We start from the raw sequence: 16,706 nt of genomic DNA, 5'->3' as shown, positions 1-16,706 counted from the left end.
TGGGAAAGGAAGTTATTGAAGCCTGGATTTCCTGCTTTTGGTTGTAGCCAAGAACTGTGAGGCTTGTAGTGGTTTCAGGAACTGACTCATCCAATGATTCACGGATAAGATACTGGTTTTAATATATTTCTGATCATAAGACTCACTGACTTTAAAACCAGTCTGAGTAACACTTAATCTCTATTTTAAAGTAAAAAGCAGTTAAATAAATTAAAATATAATTTTAATGGTACAATATTATCCAAACAAATCATGACCATTTTCACTATACACACTCTATTAAAAAAGCCTCTGAAATTTGTTGGAAAAATGTGTTATACTTCCAAGAGACTAGTGCAACTGAATTCAAAAGCCCCAATCAAAACATAATATCTTTGTTGCAATCCTGTCACATCTAACCTTCCCCGAAGTGGAGGACAGGTGGGATATCAAATATATTTTTAGATGTCATACGCCCATGTACAAAAATATCTACAGCCATATTTTAATCAACAAACTCTACTGTTGCTATTGTTGATGCACATGATTTATGTAACTATGTCTAATCAAAGACCAGCTGGTAACAATAAATTGGGAAAAGTTCCATTTTCATGGAATGATCACCACTGCAATGATGAGTATTAATGTAATGACTACTGTACCAGCACACTGAAACTTCAGCTCTTGAAATCATATGCATCTTCGTGCAAATACAGAATTAATAGAATTTACAGAAGAAAGCATAGCTTCTAACATATCAAAATGTTTTTGCCTGTAACAAAAATCTCATCAGTATGCTGTAACTTGAACTGCCAGCCTCTTACCTAAGAAATGGCTGGAGAGGGAGGCTTAATTCTACTATCCTCCTGTATGGAAAAGTACTGGTTTACTTTTTAATTTTTGAACAGCAATCTGTAGCTACTCTCATGCTGATGTACAGGTTAAGGATGAAGGGGGAGGGGGAAGGGATCCTTAGCATTTATACACTTCAGCATGCACAGGACTAACGTAAAAAAGAAACAAAATGCAAGTTGCTTAAAAAAAAAAAAAAAGCAGTTAAAACAGTTGACAAGAAAAGGCCAAAGTGCACTCAGTGGCTGGCAGTCATTTTATGGCTATAGTCCTACAGCAGATTTACTTAGATGACGTCAGTGGCTCCAATCCAGCTTTTTCTTTGGTAGCATTTACCACTTGCCTCTTGAAGCCTCCACTATGCTACAGAGCAGCAGACCATAATCAAAATTCCCTTTGTGAAATAGAGTTTACCTCAGGGCACAGAGGCCTTGCTAGCTGAATTGCAGGCTCTTCACCCTGTATTGCATGCCCAGAAATAAACAAACTACAATACTGTACTTTCCTTAATACAGAAGGACCATTAAAAGCAGTCTGCTACCTTAAAAAAAAAGAAATACAAAAGAAAAAAGGATTCTTTAATTTGGTTCCAAAATTTCACAGGTCAGAATATCAGTTAATTTTCCAAGCATATTAATTATGATAATTGTATTGCTCTTCAATCCTTCTCTGCATGACTTTAAGATTTTGTGAGATCAAGCAATTTATGCAGCATTGCTTTGCTACATATATCGCTCTTATCCACAGGAACTGGATATATAAAACTTGATATTTTACATAGTCCTTAAATTATGCCCTTTCAGATGCATATTAAATAACTGATTGATAGGCATGCACTAAATATTCCAAGGAGTGATGAAAGGAATTACTATAAATAAATTATAGTAAATTTACAAGAGAAAAATATGCTTCGGTGCAACAGATTTCCTACTGCAAAACAAAAAGTACACATAAGCAAGGGCTTGGAAAACCCATTTAAACAGATAGCAAATCAACTAAAAATTTATGGGTTCTAAAGTTTAACCATAAAAATCAAACCATATGAAAGACATATCTTACTGAGTTAAGCACACAGATCTTCCACATTTTAACAGTGCCATCAGCCCAAGATGTCCATTCTCATTATGGATGATGGCTAGATAGGTCAGTGGACTAAAAACTGCCTAGAGGGCCTTTCACCTCCAAGCACTTTCATACTGACGTGATCTATACCTGACAAATAACTTCAAGAAGATTTTCAAATATTTTGGTGGATATTAAGAGCCTACCTCCCTTTCAAAACTCCTCCTCCATATGTTACACACACACACATATGGAAAGGGAGATTGACCACTGGTTAAATCAGCACTAAGCTAAAGGATACTGAGTGCTCCTACAACGCCTGACTAAACAAGCCCTATACTACCAGCACTGTTTAGTAGATCATTTTAAATGGGCTGCTGATTTCTAATCCAGGTTCTAAATACAAAGATGTCAGCATCATAAATCCTAATGGTACAAATAAATCTCCCTGGAAGGGCCTCAGCCAGCAGGATACAGACAAGGCACTATGTTCTCATACCTGCATATGTCCAGATCAAGTTAGAGCCCAGGTATTTGGTGGGGCTAGCATTGCCCAGGTGTTCTGGACTGTTCCACATTTGGTCTATAAATGCTGCCCATTTTTCTGCATTTTCAATCCATATCATGTCATAAAACCCATCCTTACTTAAAATTGGTTTTAAGCATGGATGATTGTTTTTAAATTGCTACAGCAAGCATAATGAACATGAGCTTTCTCTTCAACTTCATCTTCCTTAGAAATGAATGAGCAGTGCCATGGAGCAGTTTTAAGTGAAGTGTAACCTTTTCTGGGCACAACTTTCATCTTTTTGTGAATCACTGATGTGTCATGGGTACCAAAGATGTTACGTAACCAATTAAAACATACATAGAAAAAATCATTGTTAGTAAAGAAGAGATACAATGCAGTCATGATTGGTAGAAGAAACCAGATGGAGATGACATGAGAGTGATTAGTGAGAACTGTAACGAGCACACATAAAACAAGACCTGAAGGAAAGAGTGCCTAATAAAGAGATGCTTAAAAGCAAAGAAATGTATATAGAATGAGAGCAGAGAAGACAGGAAAGAGAAGACCGAGAAAGACACAGCGCCCTTTAAGTAAAAAGAGAGTTGGGGAGGCAGAAGCAGGAGAGGAATGTGTGACAAGGTCAGAGAACAATGCAGAAAGATCCAACCCTGAGGACATCCACCCAGCTTTGAATGGAAGACTTTATTTACAATTGGTATTTTCCTGCTACAAGATGGAATCCAGTCAAAAATGGGGAATGAAAGAGCTCCCAGAGTCTTACAGGAGATTTTCAGTCTATTCAGAAAGAAATGTTCTTCAAAAGATCCACAGTCTGAATCCTAATATTAATGAATTTTGAAAGGCTGATTTGTTTTAATACTAAAGGTGAAATCAGGGATGTGGAAAATGAAATTGTTTTCAGAGTTTTTGTAGTATATTAAATGGTAATACAGTGGTAGGAAAAATAGTTTTTTAAATAAACAGGAAATTGTACATAATTGAAGAAAAACATACTTACTTCCTTTCCCTCCTAGGTAAATGGTTACCTCCAAGCACAATTTTTTTTTGTTAACTGGGACTCCCCCAACTTTCTGCTCTCTCTCTCTGACCTACATGAATTTTCCTTTTTCTTCTAACAGCTCATCTCATCTAGCATCTTCTTATTTTAAAAATAAAAGCACTACTCCTAAATTACGGTATCCTAACAGATAACAACAATAACAACTTAAAGAATGCACTGGCTAATTCCAAAAACAAGCATCATTGTTTAGCAGCACCTCCGAGATGAATGAAGAGAAATTCCACCAAGGGAATAATTGTGCCACCTAATAATGTTAAGGAATAATTTGGCACCAAAAATACCCAAGGCCATAGTGGTTGGCGATTCAAACATTAAGCATATCAGAACACTATTGATAAGCTAAATTAACAGATAGCTTATCTGAAGCATATACTAGCCATATGGTGCCACAACTTCTGTTGCCTGTTGCTGGCCTAACAATAGGCTACTGCAGACTTCGACTGGAAGCACTATTTGACAAACTGTCAACAGCATTTTTTTTAGAGCTCTAGGGCAATGGCGTGCTCGTCTATTTGCATTTTTTTTAAACAGGTGAACAAAGAGTAAACCAGATGTCAACTTTAGAAATCGAGCTGTCTGGTTTGGGAGATTTAACAGAGGCAGACATACTGCTACAGCTCAAATCTAGACAATGAGCTTTTCTAAAAACACTCTGGCCTAGGGGAGTGGCTATTTAAAACACTTGGCTTCTTTTATTTCAGCACTATGGAAGTGAATTCTGCTCTTAAGTGCCAGCTCAGATGAAGTCATTTTGTTTCACTGGGGCTTTCTTTGCATTTTAGCAATGTAGCATGTACTGTAATAAAAAAAAAAAAAAAGAGAGAAAATTTTTTTCTGAAACTTGGATTGTTTTTTCCTTTTTATGCTTGAAACCTGACAAACAGAAAAAATACTGATGCTTTGATCATTTACAAAGCAAACAAAAAACCCTGTAAAAGGATCATTCAAATTTAAGCTAAACTAAAGTTATTTTCCTCTCTCATTTAAGAAGTTTAGAAGGTTTTAGAAAAAAATGGAATTTACTACCTCAATACTACAAAGGAAAGGTGTGAATAGTGCTAGGTAAGAATGATTTACAATGGGAAGTTGGTATAAACTACAGAATCACATCTGGTTTACACTGAAGAATCATGAATATATCTTCCTTTCTTTTTTTTTTTTTTAAATGCTGCAATTATTTTTTGTTACTTCTGTGTTCAGAAATTCTCTCTTTTATGACAATATGGTAATTCACCAACTGGACTTATTTCAAGAACTGTGACAAAATAAAAAACACTTTTTACCAATATGGAGGAAAGCAGTCCACAGTATATCCAATTATAAACTATGTGTCTTGAGTTATGTTTGTAGGAGTATAAAAGACATAATGACAAAAATAGATAACTGCCCAGTTTAATAATCTGAACTGCTTTGGTAACCAGTTATATATTTTCTGACTTACACCCAACTAAATATGTAGCACTTTTAGATTATCTTTTCAAATTGTTCTTGAACATTCTCAGTTTTTTTAATTCTCCTTTCATGTTAAGTTGAGATTGCACTTGAACTCCTTCCAAAAGCCAGAGCTGTACTGAATTATGATAATTAGAAAGCTGTGCGCATAAAAGGCAGCACAGTTGATGCATTTAAAAAAAGTTCATGCCAGAGAATATAAGTTCAATATGTTCTCACATAATTAACATTTCCCATCATTAGCAGCAGTTTTCAGTTTACGTATCTGTAAAAACAACTGCATTCATCACTGTTTTAGATTCCCAGTCAATAGCATTTTCATAATTTTTCGCAGAATCCTAAACTTTTTTTTCCAAGCACACTGCAATTCTACATTATCTTCTGAGACCAGGGATATTCTAGTAAACGGACTTACATTCTGTATTCATGCGATTCTGCTACAACATATAATACCACAGATTAAAATGTCTAATGAAGAGCTAATAAGAGCTAGAAATCTAAGAAGGCTATTTGGAACTGTACAACAGGATGTAGAAGTGCTAATCATGTTGTTCCAGTAAACAAAGACTAAGAAACAAAGAACAAGTAGTTGTAGGCAATACCTTTTATTGGACCTGCTCCAAAATAAATTGGGCTGCCTTTGAGGAACCTTGGTATAATTTGGAGAAACTGGGAAAGAAGATCTGCATCTCTACAGTGATTATGGAAGTTTCCTTAAACATTTCATACTCTGAATAGATTTTCGTAGTGCTCCTGATGCGTCTACAAAAATGCACCCAACAAATAATTGTATGTGGTACAAAATGAGTTGATCGGTGTAGGACAGGAAGACACTTCCTGTGTAAGATATTTAATCAAATTAATTATTATGAAACAGATTATGGCACAGAATTATAAAAGAACTCTCCATTGAAATGAACAGAAAGTTGTGCTTGATAAAATTGGTCTAGTGATCCTTTGTCTTTAAAACCAATACCAGTTGGGCTGTATTAACAACGTATCAGCATAATCAATGACATCTTGGCCCTATCAAAGTCAACTCTAAGGTGTGCATAGACTTCAGTGGAAACAGGATTTCATCTAAAGACAAAGTTATTGGGAGAATAAATCATCAGGGTTCCATCCATAAGTATTTTAAGTGATTAATGTGTGTTAGCATGTGAAATTAGCATCTCAAAATGTTGAAGTAGCTGTCTTTTAGTTCTCTTCCATTTTGGAAATGAGCAATCATAGAAACCAACCACAAATTTTTAACCAGGAAATAATATTCTACCCTTGTTCCACACAAGAGTCAAAAGGAGATTTGAGCAAAGACAATGACCAAGATAAATCCTTGAAGTGGGAAATGTATTATAGATCTTTTTACTTTTAGAAAAAAAGTGTGCCCCTAGTGTGGCTAGAATCTGCCAACTTTACCAAAAAATAATGTAATTAATCCATCCTTGCAGCACAGGCTGTATAGTTTAAGTACAGTACTTGTGTACACTTCAACAAAATCTCTAAAAGCAACATGCAGTTTCTTCTTAGCAAACTGATTTATTTCTCAAGTTAGACAAAAGTTTTGTCAAGACTGACTTAAGTTTTAGAATAGGAAATTACTGTACCTTAACAGCAAATTACCACAAAATGACCAATGGCAATTATGTCCTAAATACCATGCATTTTGGTCCACAAAAATACATCTATTATTTACAAAGCCCTTTGAGGAACTGGAGATTTCAGTGCTACAGTGGAGGGCCAAGATATACTCTTGCTTACACTCATGTAAATCCAGAAATCTACATAAGTTCAGTTTCTCTGAAACTCAGAGGCCAACTTTACCTCTGCATTTGCTGTGGATAACTTAAGAGACTGAATGAGCAACTTAACAGAAACTTGTTTTTTTGAGTTTTATAATGATGCGATGAGACAGGCAAGTACTTGGATCCCTTGCTCATATCATCTTATTTTTTAATTTAATTTGGTATCATATATAACTGATCATAATTATACAAGATGTACAAATGTATCCGTTACCTTCTTTAGACATGAAGTATCATATTAAACCCCTATATATAAAGCATATGCTGTATATATCTTAGTATTCAATCCAGCAAATGTTTATTTGTGTGAGTCATCTCATTGACTTTAACTTGAGTAAGGACTTTGTCTTCCAAATATTTAAGTCCTAAAATAATAGCATAACTTTAGAAACAAATACTTGTTTTCTATCACGCCATTTTGTATTAGACATAAAATTAATACGTCAGGAAGAGGACCAAATTAGGAAAAAAAGCCATATTTGCGCATGTATATATGCGTCAGTAGATGCATCTCAAAAACATGCATTCAAAAGGCAATTTCTGAGGGACACAAATTGTAAGGTAACCTTCCCCCACACACCTACACACTCAAAATTCAATGCAGAAATGGAATAGTTTGTAAATAATCCCAGAAACTTTAATACAATATCATTTATTTCTATGAACTGAATAGCCATCCTGACTTTCAAGGTCATAAACTAACAATTATACTCCAAAAATAAAGTTATTTTAATGTTGTTTTTTTTTTTATTAATTAAGAGTTGTCATTCCTATACTTATTTTTCTCTGTAGCATTAAAAAGCTATGCTATTATTCTAGTCTATTGGATTTTGAGAGATTCCCTGTAATTTTACCTATCCTAATTAGTTGAAAAAAAATCCAAAGTTTTTTTCCCCCCACCTCTCCAAATACAATTCAGCTGAATATAACTTTTTCACTCAAGCAAAAACTTCTGGTAAAAAACTGAAAAAACTACTAGTTTCAAATTATGCCAAGCACGTAACACGTACGCACGTGCAAACATACACAAACACATCACAATACAGTCTCAGTTGAAAATTCACTGAGGTCCAGTTCACAGTGATGTTTAAATTATCCCTTTCCACTGTTAATTAAACTTCCTTAAACTGATGCTGTCCTCAGAAGGATCACATGAAATCAGAATTTCTCTCTGCTTGCTTCTTGTGTACATTCTATGTGAGCTACATTCTGGGTTCAGATCGACAAAGAATTCATAAAGTCAGGTCATATGTTGAATATTAAGGTCTGTTTCAGTTTGTTTTTCCTGATGTTAAAAAAAACATCATCACCTAAATAAACTATTTAAAATCTTGTTTCCAATATGTCTATTATGCATTTCACAATACAGTACTTGCCACTGGTACTCCTACACTAATGTGAAGAAAAACTGAGGCACACCATTTATATCCCAAACCTCTCTCCTTAATCAGCTGATATAAAACACATAATTGTCCCTATTAGAAAACACATTATGACCAAACTTTAAGTCATTACAGAGAAAAATAGGCATTACATGAACAAAAATGAAAAATACTTAATAAAAACTGTGCACGTTTAAACATGATTCTTTAAAAAAGCAACGTTCTTGAAACAGTCCTAAATTATAAAATGTCATGTCATACTCCCACATAAAAACCCTTCAATTTCACTTCTTTATGAATACTCACTATATTACTAAATCTAGGATTTCAAATTGAAATTAAATACATACAGACCTCAAAAATAATTTAACACTGAGCTTTTTATCATATTTAATAGTACTACACCATTCCCAGTAGAATCTAATGCCCCTGTAATGGTATTTGCTATTTACAGAGATGGCACTACGCTATATGCTCTGGGGAAACATTCCAAATCTAGGAATCTATGAACAATCCTGCATTATTTGAGGTTAAATCCTGATCCAATAATAATCCTGATCCTAGCGATACATTTGTGCTCATACTGAAGATCATATAATGTTGTCTGCTGTTTAGCTGAATATTTCCATAAGATGCATTTTCAGTTATATACACAATGACATATCAAGACTGACTTTGTAAAAATAAGCAGTACTTTTTTTTTTATAACATGAGAATATTGAGCAAACAAATATGCAGCTGTAGTTTTTAAATAATCCCATCTCACCAATCTCTATAAAACAACTAAAAAGGAACAGTATGTTTCCAAACTTTACCAATGTATGGTGTAGGTGGGCTATGCACTCCTGAAAGAGCAATACAGCTGCATTGCCACTCTCTACCATGTCAGCTTGGATTTCACATGTATATTTTAAATCAGAAAACGTCAGGGAGATCTGACAGGTTTCTCGGCCCTCCTTTTCCCAGATGGTGCTCAGTTATGAACAGTTAAAAAAAAAAAAAAAAAAAAATATTGGGAGCCACCTACATTCAGAAAACGTGGAGCATAACTGCTCCCTAACTTTGCAGCAGTTATTGAGGTCACTTTTCATTTCTTCCTATCAAAGGCAGGCACTTGTTTCTAATAAGTTAACAACTCTCCTGAGAAGCCCGGGTGGCTGCAATTTCATTGTTTCATAAATATTTTTATACAGTAACGCCATTCAACGTGAAACAGATTGCAAGAGAGCAGGCGAAAAAAGAATCAGGAATGGGATTTAACAGAAGTAGAAGCCTGAACTTTTTTTTCTTTTTTTTTGGTTGATGGATGTGCACACAAGTGATTTCTTTCCGTCTCATCGGAAGGGTTTTTTTATTTTTATTTATTTTTTTAAATTTCTTCTTGTTATGGAATATTTATTTGTTGTTGCTGGGTTTGCCTTTTCTTCCCTGAAGCTTCACTGGAAGTTTTGCCCTCCCCCCTCCCCTTTGAAAAGTGGACTTCCTTTCAAAAAGGTTACTCCCCTGAACAAAGGCTGCGACTTGGCCCTTTGGAAAAGCACTGGGGCCAGCTGTATAACAGATCTCTTGAAAACGGTCAGGATAAATAAATAACCCTCGGGTTCCTACCGAAAGGAAGTTTTCCAGGGACAAGCTCCTCGGTTTTGTTGCCACTGCGACTTTGTCTTTTTTGGATACAATGTTTCTGCTGACTCCCGAAAATTTTCCACTTGAATGTGCAATTAACCAGCAGCAGCTCTGGAGAAGGAGAAGAAGCAGCAAAAAAGAACATTCCTTCTTTCATCTTTTTTTTTTTTTTTTTAAAGAGGAAAAGATTTATAAATTTTTTTAAAAAGGAGAAGAGAGGAGAGGGGTGAGGAAGGGAGGGAGGGGGGCAAACAAAACTCCAAGCACCAAACCCAATGGCTCTCTGGATCACATGGAGCCACTTCTTTGCACAGCCCGGCGTTGGGGGAGGCTGGGGGAGTTGGGTTTTTGCGGGGGTTGTTTTGGTTTGGGGTCTTTTGGACGGGGGGTGGGGAGGAGGATTTGGATTTGATTTTGCAAGCCCAACTTCTGGCTTCTCCGGGGAAAAAAAATGTGAAAAATGCCAAAGATTTGTGCGTGCCTGAGAGTGTGTGAGTGTGTGTGTGAGGGAGGGAAGGAGGGAGGGAGGGAGCGCGCCCGCCAGCCTGCACAGCAGAGTGAGTCAGGCAACTAAGTGAAAGCAGCAGCGAGGAGCAGGGAGAGGGAGAGGGAGAGGGAGAGAGAGCAGCCGCCTGTTGCAGCTCTGGCTAAAACCCCAAAGCAGCAAAAACTCCATTGGAAACAACTTCTCCCCCCGCCCCAGGTCCCCTTCCTTGCTCCCCACCCCCCCCAGTCACCTCCTCCCCGGGTCACCTGCAGGGATTGGAGGTGCGCGGGGGGAGGGGGTAGCAACCTAGAGAGCTCTCCAAGCGCATAAAAGAGAGGAGCCCCCCACCCCCTCCCCTCCCCAGCCACACAAAGCAGAGGGAGAGGGAGATGTGCAAGGAAGCAGCTCCCTCCCGGCAGCGGCCACACACGCACACACACACACCCGCACAAAACTTACCTCCACGCCACTCTCCCCACCTTTGCCAACCACCACCACCAGCGCTTTGCAATGCAATTGCAAACTTCTTCCAGCTTCCCCCCGGGCTGGTGGGGGGCTATTTATAGCCCCGTGTTTATTTTTAACCCTGCACTTTTTTTCTCTAGGTCGGGCCGGGCCGTATAGATGGTTGGGCGCAGGATTATGGAAGCCCTTCAAGTGATTAGTTACTGCCCGCGCCGGCGGCGGGGCGGGCCGGGCGCTGCACGGGGCTGGTGCGGCGCGAGCGATGCTAAGAATGTGCGGAATGAGACGAGGAATGAAATGAACGCGAGGAGCGGACTCGCTCCGGGAGGCGGAGCCTGCGCCCGCATCATGCAGGGGATGCGGGGGGGAGGAGCCTGCCAGCAGCTGGTGACCTCATAGGAAAGTCCGGGGGGGAGGAGGAGGAAGGAGCGGGGGGCGCGGCGCACTCCAGGGGCGGCCACCTGAGCCGCGAGGCGTCCTGCCTGGCGCTCCGGGGGCTCAGCCTGCGGCAGGGCTGTGGAGGGGGAAGAGGCAGTGAGAGGGGCTTGAGAGGCAGGGGGGAAGGGGCTGAAGGGGGAAGAGTCTTTTTTTCCCTTTTTTTTTAAATTTGTGTCTGAGGCCAAATCAGCCAAAGCTCTTTCCAAATCCAGGAGTCTGGAACCATAATGGCAAACATCCTCCACCCACACCTGGGGCTTCAGATGTTTCCAAATCCTTTGGCAGGCATCTGACTTGCAGGCCCAAGCCTGGGGGCTTGGGGTTTGGGTGCCCCTGAGTTTTGCTTGCCCTCAGCTGTAAGGTTCTCAGAGCAAGCAAGGGAGGAGACTCCCATTTCCATAAACTGGGCTTAAAGCTGCTGCACGTTGGTCTGGTGGGTACTGAGCCAGGTCAGAAGAGCAGTTCTCCTGTGACACAGATACATGGTTGGAGGGGGAGGAGTCTGGGGAAGGGCCTGAACTCACCTGAAGGCATGACTTTCCCTCCCAAAGGAAGCCAAGTTGAGGGACAGCTCAAAACCAGCCCCCCTCTCCCATGTGCAGGAAGGCTCCCTGCCAAGCAGCACCCCAAAACGTGTTCAAAGGTCACTCACAAAACTCAGCCAAGCGTTTGGGTATGAGGAGGCAGAGAGGGATGCCGTGCAGGATGCAAAGCTAAAACCCCCCAAAAATGTGGTTAAAAAATCACCTGCAAAACTCAGCCAAGTGTTTGTGCTGGAGGGGGTAGAGGAATGCTGTGCAGGGTGCAAAGCTAAAGCCCCAAAAGAACACGTTAAAAAGTCACCCACAAAACTCAGCCAAGTGTTTGGGTTTCAGGGGCAGAGAGGGACACCACAGTTTTGACCCCTCCACCCCTCAGAGATTTTACTTCCGCCCCACCCCCTCAAATGCTGAAAATGGCCCCTGCTCTCAGATTTCACGGCCAAAGTTTTTGCCCAACCGGAGTAGTGAGGCTCAAGGCTGTGTGAGTGTCTTTATCCTGCTATCGGTGTGAGACATCCCTCAGAAATGCACTCCCCAGAGCGTTATTACAAGACACATCTTCTTTAGTTAACGATTTGAGCTCCTTGTGGAAACAGCCCCAGCACTGGCACAGCTGTTGTACTTGTGAAAACTTGCATTTGCATAAGCAAAATGGATAACTGGACGCATCGGTGCCTGTTTGTGAAAGAAATTGCCTGCTTTGCATGGGCACGCACACGTTTTGATCCACCTTGGAAACTTTGCCCAGCGGGGGCTGCCACTTTTTGAGATTTGTCAGCTGGTGGAAGGAAAATTGCATTAGGACACCAGAAATGGTGCCCTGCGGTGTCATTAAGCAGCAGTAATGTGTTCACATCCCCATGTAACTTCATGGTGTGCTCGGTCTCTTGGTCAGTGGAGTTCAAATCTAAATTCCATCTGGGATATTTTAACATCCTGCGTGTTACTGGCCCATGAAATCCACAATGGATGCCAAGTATTTCTCTACACATGCAGATAACATGCCTTCCTTTCTTAAAAGCAGCATGCACTTTGCTAGCCAAAAATATTCTTAAGAGAACCATGGCAGTGACAGGCACCATTTTAGCCACTGTTAGTTCATGACTGACTCAGGGATCACTACAGCTAAAAGCTTGAGCTGAAAAGCCTGGCTGTCAAGCTGAGGGCTGGAATGTCCTCTGAGGATTGCACATAAAGGAGGGGTGGGGAAGGGGAATGTTTAACACCCACTTGCAGCCTTTGGGTTATGCTGGCAATACCAGCTATAACCTGTGAGACCTTATTAAAATCAGTTCTGTAACCAATAGCAAAGTACCATGCAAAACTGGTTGGGAATATGAGAACTTTTCTTCCAATCTGTGCAAAAAAAAAAAGCAGGCATTAGCACATCTGGGGGTTAGGGGAGGGGAATGTTTCCTTTTTTCAGCCAACTGCACACGTGTTGGATTATTTTCCTCAAAACAGGAAAAAAAGAAAAGTAAACGTGTGTGTGTATGTGTGTGCGCGCGCGCATAAAAATGAAAACTGGGATTTTTCTCCTATGTATCCACCAACTCTAATATCAAATCCCTAGTACATTAGGGTGCCTATAGACATGCTCTAATTAGAATGCTCCAGCATGCTTCACTGTCACGTGTATTAAGCATCCCATATTTCAAAATGGCCATGACAGCACTTTAACTAAAACTCATTGAATGAGCTTTAGTTAAAGCACCCCCCGCCCCCAGCCATTTTAAAATGTGGGATGCTTAATACATGTGACGGTGAGGCATTTTAATTAGAGTGGTTCTCTGACAACCGCTTTAATTAAAATGCTCCCCCACCCACTCCCAAGCATGGCGATAGGCACCCTGTCAGTGCCTTCTGTAAATGGCATGATCTAAGGACAAATGTGGCTCTGCTAAGACTAGGCTCAGATCATGTCCAAAGCTTACTAGCTGTTTTACAAAGCCTAAGCAGCCAAGAGTTGAATGCTGAGAGACATAAGAAAATGTGTTGCCTTTCATCCATGAATCCAACTCCTAATATTATCTGGCAGTAGAAATTACCTCAAGCCAGAGATAAAATGATTACATCTTCTTTGCTTAATGTTTCTAAGGATACTTCATAGAAACATGGCACCAGTTTAAAAAAAAAAGCAGTGTTTTTTCTCATACCACAGCGCTTGCAGAGAAAACATCTAAAATCCTGATTATAATGGTTCTGCATGAACTGGGCCTAGAAGCATTTCAGTACACATGAAAGTGAGATATTGAGGGACTGGATCAGGAAAAAACAGAACTTAATAATCCATTCAATCTCTAGAAACTTTCATGAGTGAACCTAGGCTCTACTTATGAACAAAAAAATAACTTCTACACGTACTGTTGTGGAGAAACCTTCTAAGTTTTAGCCAAAAATAGACTTATCCAGAACCGCTTGCATGAACTTACAGAAGGGTAGTTCCAATGTCTGTGCATGTGGAGCCTTCCCAAAAAGCAGTAAACTGAAATTGCTCCAATTCTTGACAGCTTCACCGTTTTCCACCAGCAGCAGTGAAAGTAGATGGAACTCTGGTTAGCATTCAAAAGTCTGCAGTTTCTGGAGCTCTCTACAGAAAAGAAGAGATCAGAAACAGAGACGGGGAAGGTTAGAACACCATCTGATTGCTGCATAAGCAGTAGCCAGAAGGCTCTAGATAAAAGTGTGGTGAACAGAGGGAGGCAATGCTTGTTCCCAGCAACCTTACTGGGCTAAGCTAGGGAGAGCCTGACAATCACTGACACTTGTACTTGGACGCAGTCACTTATAAAATATATACCACGGCCCCCAAACTCTAGTGTACTTAGTGACTTGGTATTTTCAAGTAAAAAATTAGGATGCCCATGCAGGATGGCTAGGATCAGGTATGTATTCAGGCAGCAAGACAACAACAACAACTATTACTATTACTATTATTATGATCAATAGCTCCTTTTTCCACATAAGATTTCAATGATATAAGGATAGATGTGAAGGTACCTGAGAAAGAAAAAGAAGGGGAAAAATCATCCAGGGAAGAGGGAAATAAATACAGCTTGGGGAAAAAATCATGTAAGAACAAAGAGCACGTGGTAGGAAAATTAAAATTAACAACTGGAAGGTAAGAGAGAGAAACTAGAACATGGGCAACTGGTGCCACCTTGGTCGGGGGGGGCATGTGCACATGCTATGACTAGTCCTGCCAACCAGGAGGGGGGGACCCCCTGCATCCGATCCTGCCAACCAGGGGAGGGTCCCCTGCGGCTGATCTCTCTGCCCGGGGGAACCTCCCATGGCCCATCACTGCTGCTGATCTCTGTAGCCGCTTCCGGGAGTAGCTGTGGCCACTTCTAGGAGCGGCTGCAGCGATAGGCCAGTGCCTGCAGGGGGGGCACCGGTGCTTCTGCCTGCTCCCCCCGCCCTTCACCTAAGTGGCATGTGTGGCCAGTCAGGGGGTGCACCAGCACTCTAAGGAGGTGCATTTGCACCCCCTACGCATCACCACTGAACTAGAACAAATTTAACAAAAGGAAAGAATAGGGAAAAGAAAGGAGAGAAGCAAGAATACACACAACGTTTAGAAATAATGCTTAGGTAATGTGAGGGGATTGCTATATTTTTTCTGACAGAAAAAGAGTTGTTGAATTTATATCCTAGTGAGATGCAAGTCTACAAAGGGTGCATGTAAGGATACCACTTGATGGAGAAAGTTCTGGTTAGGGTTACAGGGCCATTACACCACTTCCCCCTCAAACTTGGTCGCTGTTAGCAGGCATAAAAAGAAAGCATATTGTGTTCTTAACAGTCTCTAAAAAGGCAGAATACAATGTGTGCCTAAGAACAAAGGGTCCTCAAGAGAGGTACTTGTTCTGCAAACTTCAGATCCAAAGCCATATTTCAGTTTGGAAGCTTCCCCAAGTTCAGTGGTGTTTCAATACAGCATTTTCATTTGATCCATTAGAAACATGGGAGCCATTTAAAAACTTCATATCTAGACTCAGAGGATGCTTAGCGACCACAAGTTTTCATTAGGGTTAATCTTTAAAAGGCAATGAATCAAACATCAACATCAATGCATTGTTGAATATGACAATGAAAATAGTGTAGGTCAGGTATAATATAATGGAACAGCCTTGTCCATGTTATTAATCTAGCTGCTGAGCTCTATAAAAGCACCAGACAACATAAAGATAATGAATTACTATAATTGAGTCAAGAAGAGAACAGGACATGGAACAGGGCCTCAAAGTTCAACTGAGGAGTTAAGATAGTGCCAATATGCCTGCTCATTTTTAAAAGGTGAACTGAAAAACTTTAAAAATTGATTCCAGGGTTGTATGTTTCTGCACTGATAAAAATCAGTAACACTGATATGGGGCAGCCCTATCCTGCTGTAGGGTGAACCATTTAAGTACAGCACTCCATTTCCTCTAATAATAATTTTTAACACAGCTGATTGAAAAAAAAAGATTATGGAAATTCCTTTATTTTCTATTTTGCATCACAAATTCTTAAATGTCACAGTGAGAAGCTAAACACTTGGGTGGAAAAAGATGGAGGGAGGTATGGAAAGCCCCACTAAAAATTTGGAGAATTTATTTTCCATTTTTCACTACAATTACAAACTAATTCAGGCTTTCCCAACCAGCTCTGCTACTTACCAGTTAGTAACAGAGCACATTTAATTTGCTTCATCTTCTAGGTTTCTAACGGTTCTAAAAGACGCATATCTAGTAGTGTCTGTGCCTAATTCCTATCAATTTCAAACGAAAGTTAGGCAGGTGGGCATTTTACAAAATCCCTAGATAGATATCTAGGCAGATGCATGTTGAGAAAGATATGGGATCAACTACCCTGAGGCAGAAGAAGGAATTGAAGCCAGATCTCCCACACCATAGGTAAATGTTCCTGAGTTACTGAATAAAAGAGGAGTGCTATCTTTCTCTTTAGCTATCTTTTGAAAGGAATGAATCATACTTCTTTTTTTTTTTTAAAGAGCAGGCATCCCACTATAGGAGAGGGCTCAA

At 39.9% G+C, this 16,706-nt stretch overlaps 1 protein-coding gene across 10 annotated transcripts in view; it reads right to left on the bottom strand.

The window, feature by feature from the left end:
* TEAD1 (TEA domain transcription factor 1) overlaps positions 1–10,981 on the bottom strand; it is a 240,945-nt gene extending 229,964 nt beyond the window's left edge. For 5 of the 10 annotated variants that reach the window (XM_090032721.1, XM_090032718.1, XM_090032719.1 and 2 more), the window contains exons 1-2: positions 10,694–10,981; positions 9,730–9,858 (exon numbers count right to left, since the gene is read on the bottom strand). The gene's annotated coding sequence lies outside the window, so the exon portion shown is untranslated. Of the gene's footprint in view, positions 1–9,729; positions 9,859–10,693 lie in introns of those variants that run through there. The other 5 variants (XM_090032723.1, XM_090032722.1, XM_090032725.1 and 2 more) reach the window with 2 other exon arrangements.
* Positions 10,982–16,706: the final 5,725 nt, after the last annotated feature.

Source organism: Crocodylus siamensis, chromosome 2, assembly GCF_052110815.1.
Source record: "Crocodylus siamensis isolate JL-2025a chromosome 2, ASM5211081v1, whole genome shotgun sequence".
Classification (NCBI taxonomy): domain Eukaryota; kingdom Metazoa; phylum Chordata; order Crocodylia; family Crocodylidae; genus Crocodylus; species Crocodylus siamensis.
This window is presented reverse-complemented; position numbering and strand designations above follow the sequence as displayed.